Source organism: Oncorhynchus tshawytscha, linkage group LG05 (assembly GCF_018296145.1).
Source record: "Oncorhynchus tshawytscha isolate Ot180627B linkage group LG05, Otsh_v2.0, whole genome shotgun sequence".
Classification (NCBI taxonomy): domain Eukaryota; kingdom Metazoa; phylum Chordata; class Actinopteri; order Salmoniformes; family Salmonidae; genus Oncorhynchus; species Oncorhynchus tshawytscha.
The window spans coordinates 60,997,675-61,013,442 of NC_056433.1; the positions used below are offsets into that span (position 1 = coordinate 60,997,675).

Here is a 15,768-nt window from a genome sequence, read left to right on the forward strand (position 1 = left end):
CTGTTACTTTTGTTGTTGACCCCCCCTTTGTTCAGGGACACATTATTCAATTTCTGTTAGTCACATGTCTGTGGAACTTGTTCAGTTTATGTCTCAGTTGTTGAATATTTTTATGTTCATACAAATATTTACACATGTTGAGTTTGCTGAAAATAATGCAGTTGACGGTGAGAGGACATTTCTTTTTTTGCTTAGTTTAGTTCTTATCACATACAATTATCTGTATGGTCCCTCAGTCGAGCAGTGAATTTCAAACACAGGTTCAACCACAAAGACCTGGGAGGTTTTCCATGTCTCACAAAGAAGGGCATCTATTGGAAGATGGGTGAAAATTTAAAAAAGCAGACATTAGATATCCGTTTGAGTCTGCTAAAGTTATTAATTACACTTTGGATGGTGTATCAATACACCCAGTCACTACAAAGATACAGGTGTCCTTCCTAACTCAGTTGCCGAAGAGGAAGGAAACCGCTCAGATATTTCACCATGAGAGCAATGGTGACTTTAACCTCTTGATTCTAGCCATCCCGGATCCGGGATCGTGACTACAGCCTCAAGCTCATTACCATAACGCAACGTTAACTATTCATGAAAATCGCAAATGAAATGAAATTAATATGCTAGCTCTCAAGCTTAGCCTTTTGTTAACAACACTGTCATCTCAGATTTTCAAAATATGCTTTTCAACCATAGCAAAACAAGCATTTGTGTAAGATTATTGATAGCTAGCGTAGCATTTAGCGTAGCATTCAGCATGCAACATTTTCACAAAAACAAGAAAAGCATTCAAATAAAATCATTTACCTTTGAAGAACTTCAGATGTTTTCAATGAGGAGACTCTCAGTTAGATAGCAAATGTTCAGTTTTTCCAAAAAGATTATTTGTTTAGGACAAATCGCTCTGTTTTGTTCATCACGTTTAGCTACGAAAAAAACCTGTATCCAGGAGTGTAATTATCCCCGCAGCTCATTAGCATAACACAACGTTAACTATTCATGAAAATCGCAAATGAAATGAAATTAATATGCTAGCTCTCAAGCTTAGCCTTTTGTTAACAACACTGTCATCTCAGATTTTCAAAATATGCTTCTCAACCATAGCAAAACAAGCATTTGTGCAACAGTATTGATAGCTAGCGCAGCTAGCGTAGCATTTAGTGTTAGCATCAGCAGGCAACATTTTCACAAAAAACAGAAAAACATTCAAATAAATCATTTACCTTTGAAGAACTTCGGATGTTTTCAATGAGGAGACTCTCAGTTAGATAGCAAATGTTCAGTTTTTCCTGAAAGATTATTTGTTTAGAAGAAATCGCTCCGTTTGGTGCGTCACGTTTGGCTACCAAAAAAAAACGAAAATTCAGTCATCAAAACGTCGAACTTTTTTCCAAATTAACTCCATAATATCGACTGAAACACGGTAAACGTTGTTTAGAATCAATCCTCAACGTGTTTTTCACATATCTCTTCGATGATATATCGTTCGTGGAAGTGTGCGTTCTCCTCTGAATCTCAATGGAAAATGCCTCCAGTTGAAGATTACGCACCAAGAAAGACAAACGACACCGGGCGGACCCCTGGCAAATGTAGTCTCTAATGGCCAATCTTCCAATGATATGCCTACAAATACGTCACAATGCTGCAGACACCTTGGAGAAACGATAGAAAGGGCAGGCTCATTCCCGGCGCATTCACAGCCATATAAGGAGACAATGGAAAACAGAGCCTCAAAAATCCTGCCCATTTCCTGGTTGAAGTTTCATCCTGGTTTCGCCTGTAGCATGAGTTCTGTGGCACTCACAGATAATATCTTTGCAGTTTTGGAAACGTTAGAGTGTTTTCTTTCCAAAGCTGCCAATTATATGCATAGTCGAGCATCTTTTCGTGACAAAATATTGCGCTTAAAACGGGCACGTTTTTTATCCATAAATTAAAAGAGCACCCCTATATCCAAGAAGTTAAAACAGTTACAGAGTTTAATGGCTGTGATAGGAGAAAACTGAGGATGGATCAACAACATTGCAGTTACTCCACAATACTAACCTAACTGACAGAGTGAAAAGAAAGAAGCCTTTACAGACTAAAAATATTCCATAACATGCATCCTGTTTGTAAAAAGGAGCTATTGTAATACTGCAAAAATTGTGACAAATTGTGACACTTTTTGTCGTGAATACAAAGTATTATGTTTGGGGCAAAACTCATTACTGAGTACCACTCTCCATATTTTCAAGCATAGTGGTGGCTGCATCATGTTAAGTGTATGCTTGTAATCGTTAAGGACTGGGGAGTTTTTCAAGCACAGGCAACATCCTAGAGGAAAACCTGGTTGTTTGCTTTCCACCAGACATTGGGAGATTAATTGACCTTTCAGCAGGACTATAACCTAAAATACAAGGCCAAATCTACACTGGAGTTGCTTACCAGGAAGACAATGAGTGTTCCTGAGTGGACAGTTTTAACTTAAATCTACTTGAAAAGCTATGGCAAGACCTGAAAATGGTTGTCTAGCAATGGTCAACAACCAATTTGACAGAGCTTGAAGAATTTGGAAAATAATTATGGGTAAATGTTGCACAATCCAGGTATGGCAAGGTATTACAGACTTACCCAGAAACACTGACAGCTGTAATCGCTGCCAAAGGTGATTCTAACATGTATTGATTCAGGGAGTTGAATAATCTAATCAAGATATTAGTGTTTATTCACTTACTTTGACATTACATATTATTTTGTGTAGATCATTGACAAAAAATGACAATTAAATCCATTTGAATCCCACTTTGTAACACAACAAAATGTAGAATAAGTCAAGGGGTGTGAATACTTCCTGAAGGCACTGTACATATGTGTGATACTTGCGACTTCAGATGTCAACCAATGTTTTTAATTTAGTCCCAAAACACCTTGGTGCTTAATTACATTTTTTTTGAAGTACATGATGTATCGTCCCTTTAAATTGTCATTGATTTTTACATTAGTGAAGTTTGACTGTGGTAGGCTGAACACCTCTTTTATTGTATTGGAGCACTGAACTGTTTACCTGCCTGTTTTCACTGCAGATTGTAATACCAGTAAAAACACCAGATGATGAACAATGAGATCCAATCTCTGTTCGGCGTAGAAAATAAAGCACTTATTGAAAACACAACAGTACTGATATACTGTTTGTTATATCATCTGAGCAAAGAGGGCGAAAAGTGCACCTGGGAGATCGAAATAGGAATGAAAAATGCACATATATGCATGAATAGGAATAAGAAAAAAAATGATTGTTTCATTTTTAGCACACCACCCCCTTTGTCAGTTGATGTGGAGCGGTTATAAAATATTATTTATCTTTCTTAACCATGCTTCTTCTCTTCTCTCTCTTTATTTTCCACTTCCCTCCTTCCTCTGTTTCTCACTGCTGGTTATTAATATGTGGGTCAGCCTCAGAGGAGAATGAGGATAAATTAAAATACCAGGAGTGCTGCATCCATCTCCATGAAGAATATGGTGGCCATAATAAATCATTATGAGTGCTTTGATCAGAGCTGGACTGACAGGGACTCTAATCAGCAATATTGGACACAATGCATCAGCCGCAACCCTACAGATATGCTAATGATATTAAGTTCTCGCTGGTGTCCATAAATGTGGGGGCCGGTTGGTGTTATTGACAGAATCCTCAGCTCCAGGGGGAGACTGGGATCGAATAGCATCATTATTCCTCACCGGGGAAAAGTGGGATCAGGCTTTGGAAACCTCTTTGAATTATCGGAATATACATTTTTATGATTAAAGTAATACACCATCTCGCTTCTGTTTGAGGATGAAATTTGAAACAAGGAATTTGCTGCCCTGGCCGAGCCATCAAATATGGATTGCGGTAGTTTTGGCCTGTGCTGTGTGAGTGGACGTTAGCAGAGCAGGGGAAAGATATGAGAAAATGGCTGACTGACTGTCTCGGTATTAGGAAGGCCATCGCCTCTACTCCTGGCAAAGGGGATATATAATACTTCTTTCACATTGTCATAATTGTATGTCTCATCTCTGGGTGAATGGAGTAATATGCGCACAGACATTTTTTTCTTACATATTTGACATATTTCTTAATTCTCTGTCTAATCTCTGTCCAATTCCCTTGTTGATTAGTGCAGGATAAAGGACATTCTTAGGATAATTATTATTGGCAGCATGTTTCTGTTGACTGTCATGCTTTTCAAGTCTTCATGATACAAATGTCTTGGACTTTGACCTGGATTCATTAAAATGTGAACTGCACTTTTAAATGAAATAATATTTCAATGGTGAAATGATAATACACAAACTAAAACCTAAACACCTGACCAGCTTTTGCTATAGCTGTTGGTCAGAGACAATTTTATATATGAATGGACAAAACCATCAGTCACGTGACACCATTCAAGACTCAATAGTGCATGGAAGACAAATTAAGTCGGTTAAGATGGCGTCGCATGGAGAAAATATTGTAACATGCACAGTTTGAGCTACTCCTGGAAGTTACATTGCAGGCTAGCTCAGTGCTGCACCCTTTCATGCGTAACTCAAATTGAAGGCCAACCGGTATACTGCAGGAATCTACTAGCAACTAAATTATCCTATCCGTATCACTTCTTCTGTGTGTGATTTTTAAAAAATCAATTCAAGGACATACATTGAGTATTATTGGTACCATGATTTTCTTCTAAATGTTTTTTGTACTTACATGAAGATTGCAATATTTCCATTCACTATAATGGGGCATCCTGTTTCTTTATATTTTCTTTAGGTGTTAGATTAGCTTTAATATTGCAGATAGATTGTGGCTGCCGTCAATAATGATATTGTCTGCTAATTTCCAATCCCCATATATATATTTTTTGTAAATACATAAAATATATCTATATATTAAATATATATTTCCTTTATTATTTCCCCTAAACCGACCATCCCTCCCCTAATTGGAGTAAACTAATGGACAACAACACTTATGCTTCTACTACCAGCTTATTCATACTATATACATTTTATGTTTTACAATAGTGATTTTTTGTTTGTTTTTAGTCCCTTCCTTCAGCTCCACTCAACCCATCTATCTCTGAACACAATCCAGTTTTGATTTCTATTTTGTTTTCTGCAAAAGCAGTCGGCCTTGAACTTCGGTGGCTTCAATGAGAGAGTGCAGTCGTTGTCCCTTGGTCATAGAGCACCATCTGTGTTTTAGTGTGAATGTACAGCGAGTTCTAGTTCACTTCAGGACCATTTCACCATGTCACCCCTTTACATCGCTAAGAGTTTTAGGGCAAAATGAAATGGGAGGAAAAAAACATCTCTGCTCCATCTGTAGTAGCCGCGTTTCAAAAATGACTGCCCCCTGGCCCAGTCTTTTCCTTAACAAATATTATTTAGAGAAGAGAGCTCCAAGCACCTGGTCAACTCTCAATGTTGTCAGTGGAGCTTAAATGAGGCGGCGGCAGCCATTGGCCCAGAACACATTTGGGTCATAAGCATGTTATTTGGGATGACTCTTTAATTGTGAGTGGACATAGCACAGTAGTATATCAGTCCACATTTGACTATACACTGTGAGTAAATGTGATATGCAATAGAATAATATGGCGTTAGGCTTGATATGAACTGTAGCGGAACAAAGGGGGTTCTTGGCCGCGAAAACACAATCCTGGACCTAACTCTAAACATCATCTCCACATGTTCTGGGTCTTGCAGCCCGTGCCTCTCTCTTCCTCGCCCAGAGGTAAACATGCCCAGCAGCTTGCTCTCTGTTCATTCCCTTGTCTGTCCCTTCCTATCACGGGTGGCGCTTTAATTTGCTCGCCGTCTCTCGTTATCTCATTAGGATGGCTGTCAAATGGCTCCAACAATTACCATCCCTGCTCCTTCAGAAAGAGGTGTGGGCCTAATTGTGTGAGCCTGCAGGGTATCTCATCATGAGACACGGTTAGGCCTGCTCAGACTTGGAGTTTACTGGCCACCACCTTCACCACAACAACACAACATCGTGACTCAAACGGGGGGAACCGAGGTTAATTTAAAAGCATTATTTAATTATCTTTGAGTCCTGGCCGGGAGATGAAAGTGATTTATTTTGGTCCAGATCTGATACCCTGTATTCAATCTTTTGGGAAATGTTGTGACTGAAGCACTGCAGATGGTGTTTCATAATTTCTTTTCAATCAGTTCCACCTGCCCTCTGTGATAGCTTAGATATAAAATATTTCACCACCTCCTCTAAAGTGGTTTATGTCCTTGGAGATGTGGCACAAATCTGAGACAAAATCGCACAGAAAATGTATACACAAAAGTACTAGCTACCTCTCCTAGCACTGGCACTAGTAAAACTAATACCTCTACTACTGCACTACTACTGTACCACAACTTGAACCACTAATTTATTCTAAATTATATCCTGTTTGATAATGTCAAACCTAACAGCAACCATGCTCATGGTCTTCATTTGGAATGTATGATGGAAGGCAGAGAGGGAGCCTGACACATAAGGTCCAGTCAGGGCGGGGTGAGGGTGAGGGTGCGCGGCACAGAGTCAGTGAGTTTGACCTTGTATGAGCATGTGTCTCTGGGCCGGATCCCAGGGACTGAGTCCTGAAAGGTTGGCTGAGCAGTTTCCCCGGCTGAGGTCCCAGGCCAGCCAGAAAGCAGGAGGGAATCACACACACACACACACACACACACACACACACACACACACACACACACACACACACACACACACACACACACACACACACACACACACACACACACACACACACACACACACACACACACACACACACACACACACACACACATACTGTACCATGTGCCCTGCTGACGGGGAAAGGCTTAAGCCAGACTCTTCATGAGTTACCAATGTGTGAACCTCCCATGTGTTTCCAATGTTGTGCTTATGGTATCCTTTATGTAGGCTAGTTGCCATTTACTGTATTATTTATGTACAGTATGTATCTATGTCTGTGTGGTGTTGTAATCTATACTGTAGAGCATATGTAAGTATGTTTGTGCAACAATGCCCTTCATGAATGTGTAAGCCTGCAGGGCCCATTAGCTTTGGTGTGTGTGTCACTTTAAGTAGAGCATCTATGGCGGTGGCAGCTGGGGCCGCTGAGCTGTGGAGGGAGAATGAGCCTCTGTCTCGTTTGCTTCGCGGGAGGTCCTGGAGTGTAATAGCTGGCATCTGCGGGGCTCCCATTAGAAGGGTTCTTGCACCTCCCCAAACTGGGCTCTGTTTTCAAAGCAAATTAGCCAGCACTTCTATACTCCAATGTTCATCCTCACCTCCCGCCAAGGAAGTGTGTCGAGGCTTAAATGTCAAAACATTTAAAAAGCTGCTGTCTGGCTCCTTCATTATGGTGAACGGTCCTGGAATTGTGATGGTCTGTTTAGGTTTACTCTGCTTAAAATAATACGGTACAGGAACGTCCTTCCTGAGAGGCACCATAGAGACAACTTAAGAACACTCGACCACAAGTCAGCTGCTGTCACAGTAATTCACAGGAGAGAATACACTTAAAAGAAAATGTTTTTTACTGCGATTCAGCACATTTTCGCCTGATTGGACTTAATAGAAAACACAACCTCAACCATCCCTTGGCTCAGTAAACACTAGCTGGGTAGTTTTGTGTGTGTGTGTGTGTTTTGTTTTAGGGTCTTGTAGTGAGTTTCTTTGGCCAGAAGAGGGAGTAGGGTCCAGCTGCGATCCCAGAGAGAGACATACACCTGGGTCATCTCTTGTCTCAAAGTGTGAAAGACAGAACTGTAACCTAGGTTATGCTAACGTTTAGGAGCTACAGATGTGGCAGCTGTTTCAACAGCACATAATGAGGTTTTAATGTATGATTCATACACTATAAGTGAGTTATTCTAAATGAAATGTAGAACATACCAAACCAATGTGAGACGAGGTGTGGAGCAGGGGCGTAATGTGTGAAATTTAGCCAATGTGCTGATATTGTCCAGCAGATAGATGAAATAATTGTTCCAGTTTATGATACAAGCATCAAACTTGGTACACTAATACTAGGTACCTTAAGAAACATTTTAAAGATTGGAGGCAGCCTAGGAAGCCTCCCAGTCAACCAGGTCATCCAAATTCCCTGTTAGAAGAAAATTGGATAAAATCATTCCAAACAATAAAAAAAGAGTTTGTAATGTTATCTAACCACTAAAAAAAACCCACAGAGAATATAGACAATTCTGACCATAAAGTACTCTTAAGACCTTAATAAGGTTCATATTGAGGTCATTTTAAGCATAGTCCAGCGGCTACGTCATTTTTGGGGGCACTTTGTGATTAAGTATTTCTGGCTATAGTGTCATCGCAGATTGTCCATTACCCCTTGTCGGTCATTTCCAATATGATCACTGAAAAATAGGTTAAGAAACCCAAGCTAGGTAACTGGTTGGATAAATGTCACCAGGGGTACTTTGCTCCAGTCAGAGAGTAAGAAGATAACAGAGACGATGTCAAAGTTCACATATTTATTGAGGACTTGTGGTTGGACATGGTAAAGTTGGATTTGTGTGTGGTTCTTCAACAAAGTAGAGACATAATAAGCAGGTTGCATAACATAACAGGTAAATGGGATAAGGATGAATCTATTAAAACAATATATCTCAAATAATTAAAATTAGGAAACGACATGACATCTTAATGTTGTGACTTATCAAAAATATGCTTGGAAAATAGGAAACAAACGTGCTCTTAACTTAAATGCACACAACTGGAAAGAGACTGAGGAAGGGCTTGACAGGATTTAAATACAAACTAAAGGTGTGAATGAGCCTATCAGGGCAGTCCTGATAATTAGTGACAAGGATGTGGCATTGAGAGAGAGTCAACAGGTGAAATCAACTTGGTTGATCAAGTTAATCTCAGTAGTATGCTGCTCCACTCTGAGGGCTTTTGTACATATGCCAACGAGCTTTATGGGACTGGAAGTGATTCACATGGCCATATCTTCATAAATAATTGGTACATACAGCCCAGTGATGGCTTAACATGTTAGAGGACGTCTGGAAAATACAGTAAAATGGACCAAAGTTGGCGTGTAAACACTCTAAAATGTATGAAATGGTATTTAATATGATATTCTTTTTTGTGTCAATTTTAAGAAATGTTTCAAGAAACCTGTACATGCCACTTTAGGTAAAATCCCATAGAAATGCCTTATGTCCAGCAGAGAGACAGGTAACCCATTATGATGAGACATTTCAGTCTTGAAACAAAGTGAGTAAACTACTACATAACGATAACTAGCTATAGTGGCATTGCAGATTTAATAACCCATTAAAATATAATATACCAGCTTTCCAAAATGACCTCCAACCAGCTACATTGGTTCTAATTGGACAGAATTTACATGGACATATCTTCGTATATAATGCAGTCCAGTGATGGCTTAAAATGTTTAAGGTGGTGTGGAGTATGCCTTATGTGTGTGTCCTTCATACATTTCTTGAAATTAACAAAATACAGAACATCATATTTTATATGATAACAGAAGATGGCGCCGGACGAAATGGCAGCTGTTTTACGGGCGACTAACCAATTGTTCTATTATGTGTTTTTTTCACGTTATTTGTAACTTATTTTGTACATAATGTTTCTGCCACCGTATCTTATGGCAAAAAAGAGCGTCTGGATATCAGAACAGCGATCACTCACCTCGGATTAGACTAAGACTTTTTCTTCAACAAGCAGGACGCACAGGATCTACTTCAGACACCCAACAAGGCCGAAATCCCCGTCATTGGCAAGAGAAAGAGATGCAGGTATAGACACAGGGTGGGGTGCCTCATAAGGATCCGCCGACGTCAAGAGGAAAATATGCCCTTATCATCAATATTACTTGCCAACGTACAATCATTGGACAATAAATTAGACGATGTATGATCACGAATATCCTACCAACGGGACATCAAAAACTGAAACATCTTATGTTTAACCGAATCGTGGCTGAATGACAACATGGAAAACATTCAGCTAGTGGGATATACGCTGCACCGGCTAGACAGAACAGCACACTCCGGTAAGATGAGGGGGTGCAGTCTGTGTACATTTGTAAACAACAGCTGATGCACTAAATCTAAGGAGGTCTCTAGATTTTGCTCGCCTGAAGGAGAGTATCTCATGATAAGCTGTACACCACACTATTTGCCAAGAGAGTTTTCATAATTTTTTTTCATGGCTGTTTATCTACCACCACAGACGGACACTGGCACTAAGACCGCACTGAGTCAGCTGTATAAGGAAATAAGCAAACATGAAACCGCTCACCCAGAGGCGGCGCTCCTAGTGACTGGGGATGTTAATGCAGGGAAACTTAAATCAGTTTCACCTCATTTCTATCAGCATGTTAATTAAGTATGCAACCAGAGGGGGAAAAACTCTAGATCACCTTTACTCCACACACAGAGACACGTACAAAGCTCTCCCTCGCACTCCATTTGGCAAATCTGACCATAATTATATCCTCCTGATTCCTGCTTAAAAGCAAAAATGTAAGCAGGAAGCACCAGTGACTCGATCTATAAAAAAGTGGACAGATGAAGCAATGCTAGACTACAGGAGTGTTTTGCTAGCACAGACTAGAATGTGTTCCAGGATTCTTCAGATGGCATTGAGGAGTACACCACATCAGTCACTGGCTTTATCAATAAGTGCATCGAGGACGTCGTCCGCACAATGACTGTACATACCCCAACTAGAAGCCATGGATTACAGGCAACATTCGCACGAACCTAAAGGTTAGAGCTGCCGCTTTCAAGGTGCGGGACTCTAACCCGGAAGCTTATAAGAAATCCTGCTATGCCCACAGGCGAACCATCAAACAGGCAAGCATCATACTACTATCATACTACACTGGCTCCGATGCTCGTCGGATGTGGCAGGGCCAGCAAACTATTACAGACTACAAAGGGGAGCACAGCCACGAGCTGCCCAGTGACAAGAGCCTACCAGACGAGCTATGCTCACTTCGAGGCAAGTAACACTGAGACATGCATGATCACGCTCTCCGTAGCCAACGTGAGTAAGACCTTTAAACAGGTCAACATTCACAAGGCCGCTGGGCCAGACGGATTACCAGGATGTGTGCTCCGGGCATGTGCTGAACAACTGGCAGGTGTCTTCACTGACATTTTCAACGTGTCCCTGACTGAGTCTGTAATACCAACATGCTTCGTGAGAATGCCATTCATTGACAACAGCTCAGCGTTCAAAACCATTGTGCACTCGAAGCTCATCACTTAGCTAAGGATCATGGAACTAAACACCTCCCCTGCAACTGGATCCTGGACATTCTGACAGGCCGCCCCCAGATGGTGAGGGTAGGTAGCAACACATCTGCCATGCTGATCCTCAACACTGGAGCTCCTCAGGGGTGCATGCTCAGTCCCTCCTGTACTCCCTGTTCACCCACGACTGCACGGCCAGGCACGACTCCAACACCATCATTTAAGTTTGCAGATGACACAACAGTGGTAGGCCTGATCACCGACAACGATGAGACGGCCTATCGGGAGGAGGTCAGAGGCCTGGCCAACAACAATAACAACCTATCCCTCAACATAATCAAGAGGAAGGCCCTAAAAAAGACCACAGCCACCCCAGTCATAGACTGTTCTCTCTGCTACTGCATGGCAAGCGGAACCGGAGCGCCAAGTATTGGACCAAAAGGCTTCTCAACAACTTTTACCACCAAGCCATAAGACTCCTGAACAGGTAATCAAATGGCTACCCGGACTATTTGCATTGTGTCCCGCCACTCTCTCCCCCTCAACCTCTCCCTCCCCCGCCAACCCCTCTTTTACACTGCTGCTACTCTCTGTTTATCATCTATGCATAGTCACTTTAACTATACCTACATGTACATATTACCTCAATTAGACCGACTAACCGATGCCCCCGCACATTGACTCTGTACCGGTACCACCTGTATATAGCCTCACTACTGTTATTTTCACTGTCATTTTACTGTTTTCTTTTTCTTTTTTATTTCTTTACTTATCTATTGTTTACCTAATACCTATTTTTTACAAAAAAATTGTTCTGTGGGTTAGGGCTTATAAGTAAGCATTTCACTGTAAGGTCTCCACCTGTTGTATTCGACTCATGTGACAAATAAACTTTGATATCATTGCAATTAGTAGACTTTAAGGAACACCCATTTCATAGTTTTCAGTGTTTAAATGTAAACTACTGAAAATTACGATCAAAGTATATTCAGGAATCAAGAATTCTGGTAGATTTTTGGCACCTTTTCACAACTTTTCTACAAAATATTTAAAGTGTTATTGTTCTTCAGAGACCATCATTGGGATGTATGTACCAATTATTTATGGAAATTTGGCAATGTGAATCCGGCCCAACATGGCCCTATGGAGCTGGTTGGTGGTCATTTTGGAAAACTGATTATAATCAGGGGTGTAGTGCTGCTGGAGAAAGATCACTCAATTAGTTAGTATTCTGCATAACAGCCGGAATATAATGGCATACTATAATGTTAGTGTAATACCAAAAATACAGCATGATTTGTTATGAAATTTAAGGATGATTGTGCTGAATGTTCTCATTTTTTCTCATGATGTGGCCAAAAGTAAACAACACATGCCATAGGATAAATGTGCTCAGATGTAAACAATACAGGTAGGCTAGTCTGTAGCTTGTTAATACTGTATCATCTGCTCTGCAATCTGTTTAAATCATATTTACTCACATCACTCAAGAAGATCTAAATGCATATTCTCATGAAACTGAGTGAAATGAAATGGTTATGATTGGCATTCAGATTCAGCTTGGACGTTTCATAAAACGATAATAATTGTAATTTGCAATTGGCACTATTTTGAAATTAGGTAGGCCTAATTTGGTGTTTAAGGGTATCAAATATAGAAACATTTATTAAAGTCTATGTTTAAGCATGGGCAGACATTGCATTTGGATGATGCGTTTTATGCACATAAAATAATATTATTCAACAGGCTAGTGTGCAAACGTTGATTGAGAAATCATGACATCATTTTCGGGCATCTCAAAAAATAGCAGTACACCACTGAGTATAATAGGTTAAATCTCAATGTCACTATTGCTTGACATCTTTGTTTAGACTTTTACTCGCTTTGTGTAAAAGCTGAAAGGTCTCATCAAATCAAATGTTATTGGTCACATACATGTCATTAGCAGATGTTATTGTGGGTGTAGCGACGAGCGATGTCAGAAAGGAATGGACTAAGATATAGTATAGAATACAGTATATACATATCATCATAAAAGTATTTTGTTAAAATTGGTTACTTGTCTCTCGGCTGAACATAATACATTCCTATGGGATTTTACCTAAAGTGACGCGTACAGGGTAGGTTTCCTGCTATTTTTCTTCAAAACAAAATATCATATTATATATCATTGCAATCAGTAGACTTCAAGGAACACCCACATTGGATGTAAACTATTGGAACTAGTAATGAAGACGTTACAAAAAAACAGTAACGTGGCATGTATTTTCTCACTTTTTACTAAAAGTTTACAGGATAAAAGTTTAAATACGTCTTTAGACATGCAGCAGCTGTGTGTGAAATTTGGAGACTCTATCACAGTCCACAATGTTTTCCCGTAGCTGCTGGACTCTGGTCAAAATGACCTCAGTATGACCCCATGAAGGTCTTAAGAATATTTTATGATCAGACTTATTGTCTATATTATCTGTGGGGTTTATTTAGTGAGTAGGTAACCTTACAAAGTCATTTTGTTATTGTTTGGAATGATGATTTTACCCTATTTTTCTTTTAACGGAAAATCCGTATGGCAGCCATGTTATTAAAATGTCTACCCTGGCTGACTGACATGCTTCCCAGACTGCCTCCAACCTTTAAAATGTTCCTTAAGGTATCTGGTATTAGTTTCCCAAGTTTGATACTTGTATCATAAAGTGGAACGATCTCCGGTATGTTTGTTTCTTATTCGCTGGACTATCATGAGTGTTCTTTTCAATGACCTTGATGTAGGACCATATGGTGTGTTTTTTGCACTTCAGTAAGGAAAGATTGAGGAAAATAAGAAGTAGAAAGGGGGAGGGAGAGAGTGGTGAAGTTATTGCAATGAATTGAATGTATTATTCACAGTTGCCCTTCATGATGGCACTGTGTGCTGCTGTATCTGGAGGGGAGGAATTGAGAAGAGGGGAAATCATCCCTAATTTATGCTCTGCTCTTATTCCAGGCCTTGAATCTCTCTGATCATACAATAGACCTCTGAAATATATGTAGGTTCTTCCCCGTAATACTGCTATGCTATCTTTAGCCAGTGGTGTCGTGACTAGGCCCAGTTCAACTCAACTATTTTATTGGAAACATTGAGGTGGAAGAGAATCCACTGAGGTAAGAACTGTAAGGTGCCAACTTTGATCTAAAAGGCCTGCCAACAAATGATAAATCCACATCACTACTCAGTTTTCTGTTTATGGCGACTTCACAGTTAGAGACAAAGAAACTTGGTTTGGTTGGTTGGTTGTTCTTTTCCATCAGATTGGCTGTGGAAAGATCAAGTGAAGACTGCCATGTGTTTGGTCTCATACAGAGTGACATGATTGGCCTGGTAGGATCTAAGGAAGAGGTAAACCCGATGTGAAAATAAAGTATTATCTCCCCTGTACTTCCTCAGTGTCTTTGCATGCTAACCACGGCTAAGGGCTTAGTTCAGTAAGACATTTTGGCTGTCAGATTAGGACTAAAACAGCCAGTGACAAGTATACATACTTACATCTCATTCCAAACAAGAAAATTATTGGAAATAAAGTGGTGTTGTGAGCTTTAATTCCTACGGCAAATTTTTAGATTAAATGAATGCTTAATTAATGAGTGAAGAGGAAGGCATCTATATGCATCATATCATCTCCTCCATCAAGACTTGTCTTTTAACCTCTGAAAATATATATTTTTTCATTCTGACTCTTGCATAACCCTGCAACATTTCATTTTCTTGTAGTTGATGCAAACCCACGGTGCAGCGATTCAGATGGGAAGTTTTGCCATTAGAATTCTTAGTGTTTCAAGTTGTGTTTTAATTTCCCCTTCTTTTCCAGATGCTTGGCATGTAGCGTTGATTATCTGAAGTTTCAGCAGGCTAATAAAATCCCTCATGATATAACACAATTCTTTGGAAGCAATGAGGCCAAACTAATCTCAATTTGATCAAATATGTGAATAGAGATACAATACCAGTCAAAAGTTTGGAAACACCTACTCATTCCAGGGTTTTAATTTATTTGTACTATTTTCTACATTGTAGAATAATAGTGAAGACATTAAAACTATGAAATAACACATGGAATCATGTAGTAACCAAAAAAGTGTAAAACAAATCAAAACATATTTTAGATTCTTCAAAGTAGCCACCCTTTGCCTTGATGACAGCTTTGCACACTCTTGGCATTCTCTCAACCAGCTTCATGAGGTAGTCACCTGGAATGCATTTCAATTAATTAACAGGTGTGCCTTATTAAAAGTTAATTTGAGGAATTTCTTTCCTTCTTAATGCAATTGAGCCAATCAGTTGTGTTGGGACAAGGTAGGGGTGGTATACAGAAGATGGCCCTATTTGGTAAAAAGCCAAGTCCATATTATGGCAAGAACATCTCAAATAAGCGAAGACAAACAACAGTCCATCATTACTTAAAGACACAAAAGTCAGTCAATCCGGAACATTTCAAGAACTTTGAAAGTTTCTTCAAGTGCAGTCGCAAA

At 39.9% G+C, this 15,768-nt stretch overlaps 1 protein-coding gene across 3 annotated transcripts in view; it reads left to right on the forward strand.

The window, feature by feature from the left end:
* nlgn1 (neuroligin 1) overlaps positions 1-15,768 on the forward strand; it is a 342,762-nt gene that overhangs the window by 203,023 nt on the left and 123,971 nt on the right. The gene's annotated exons all lie outside the window — the stretch shown is intronic.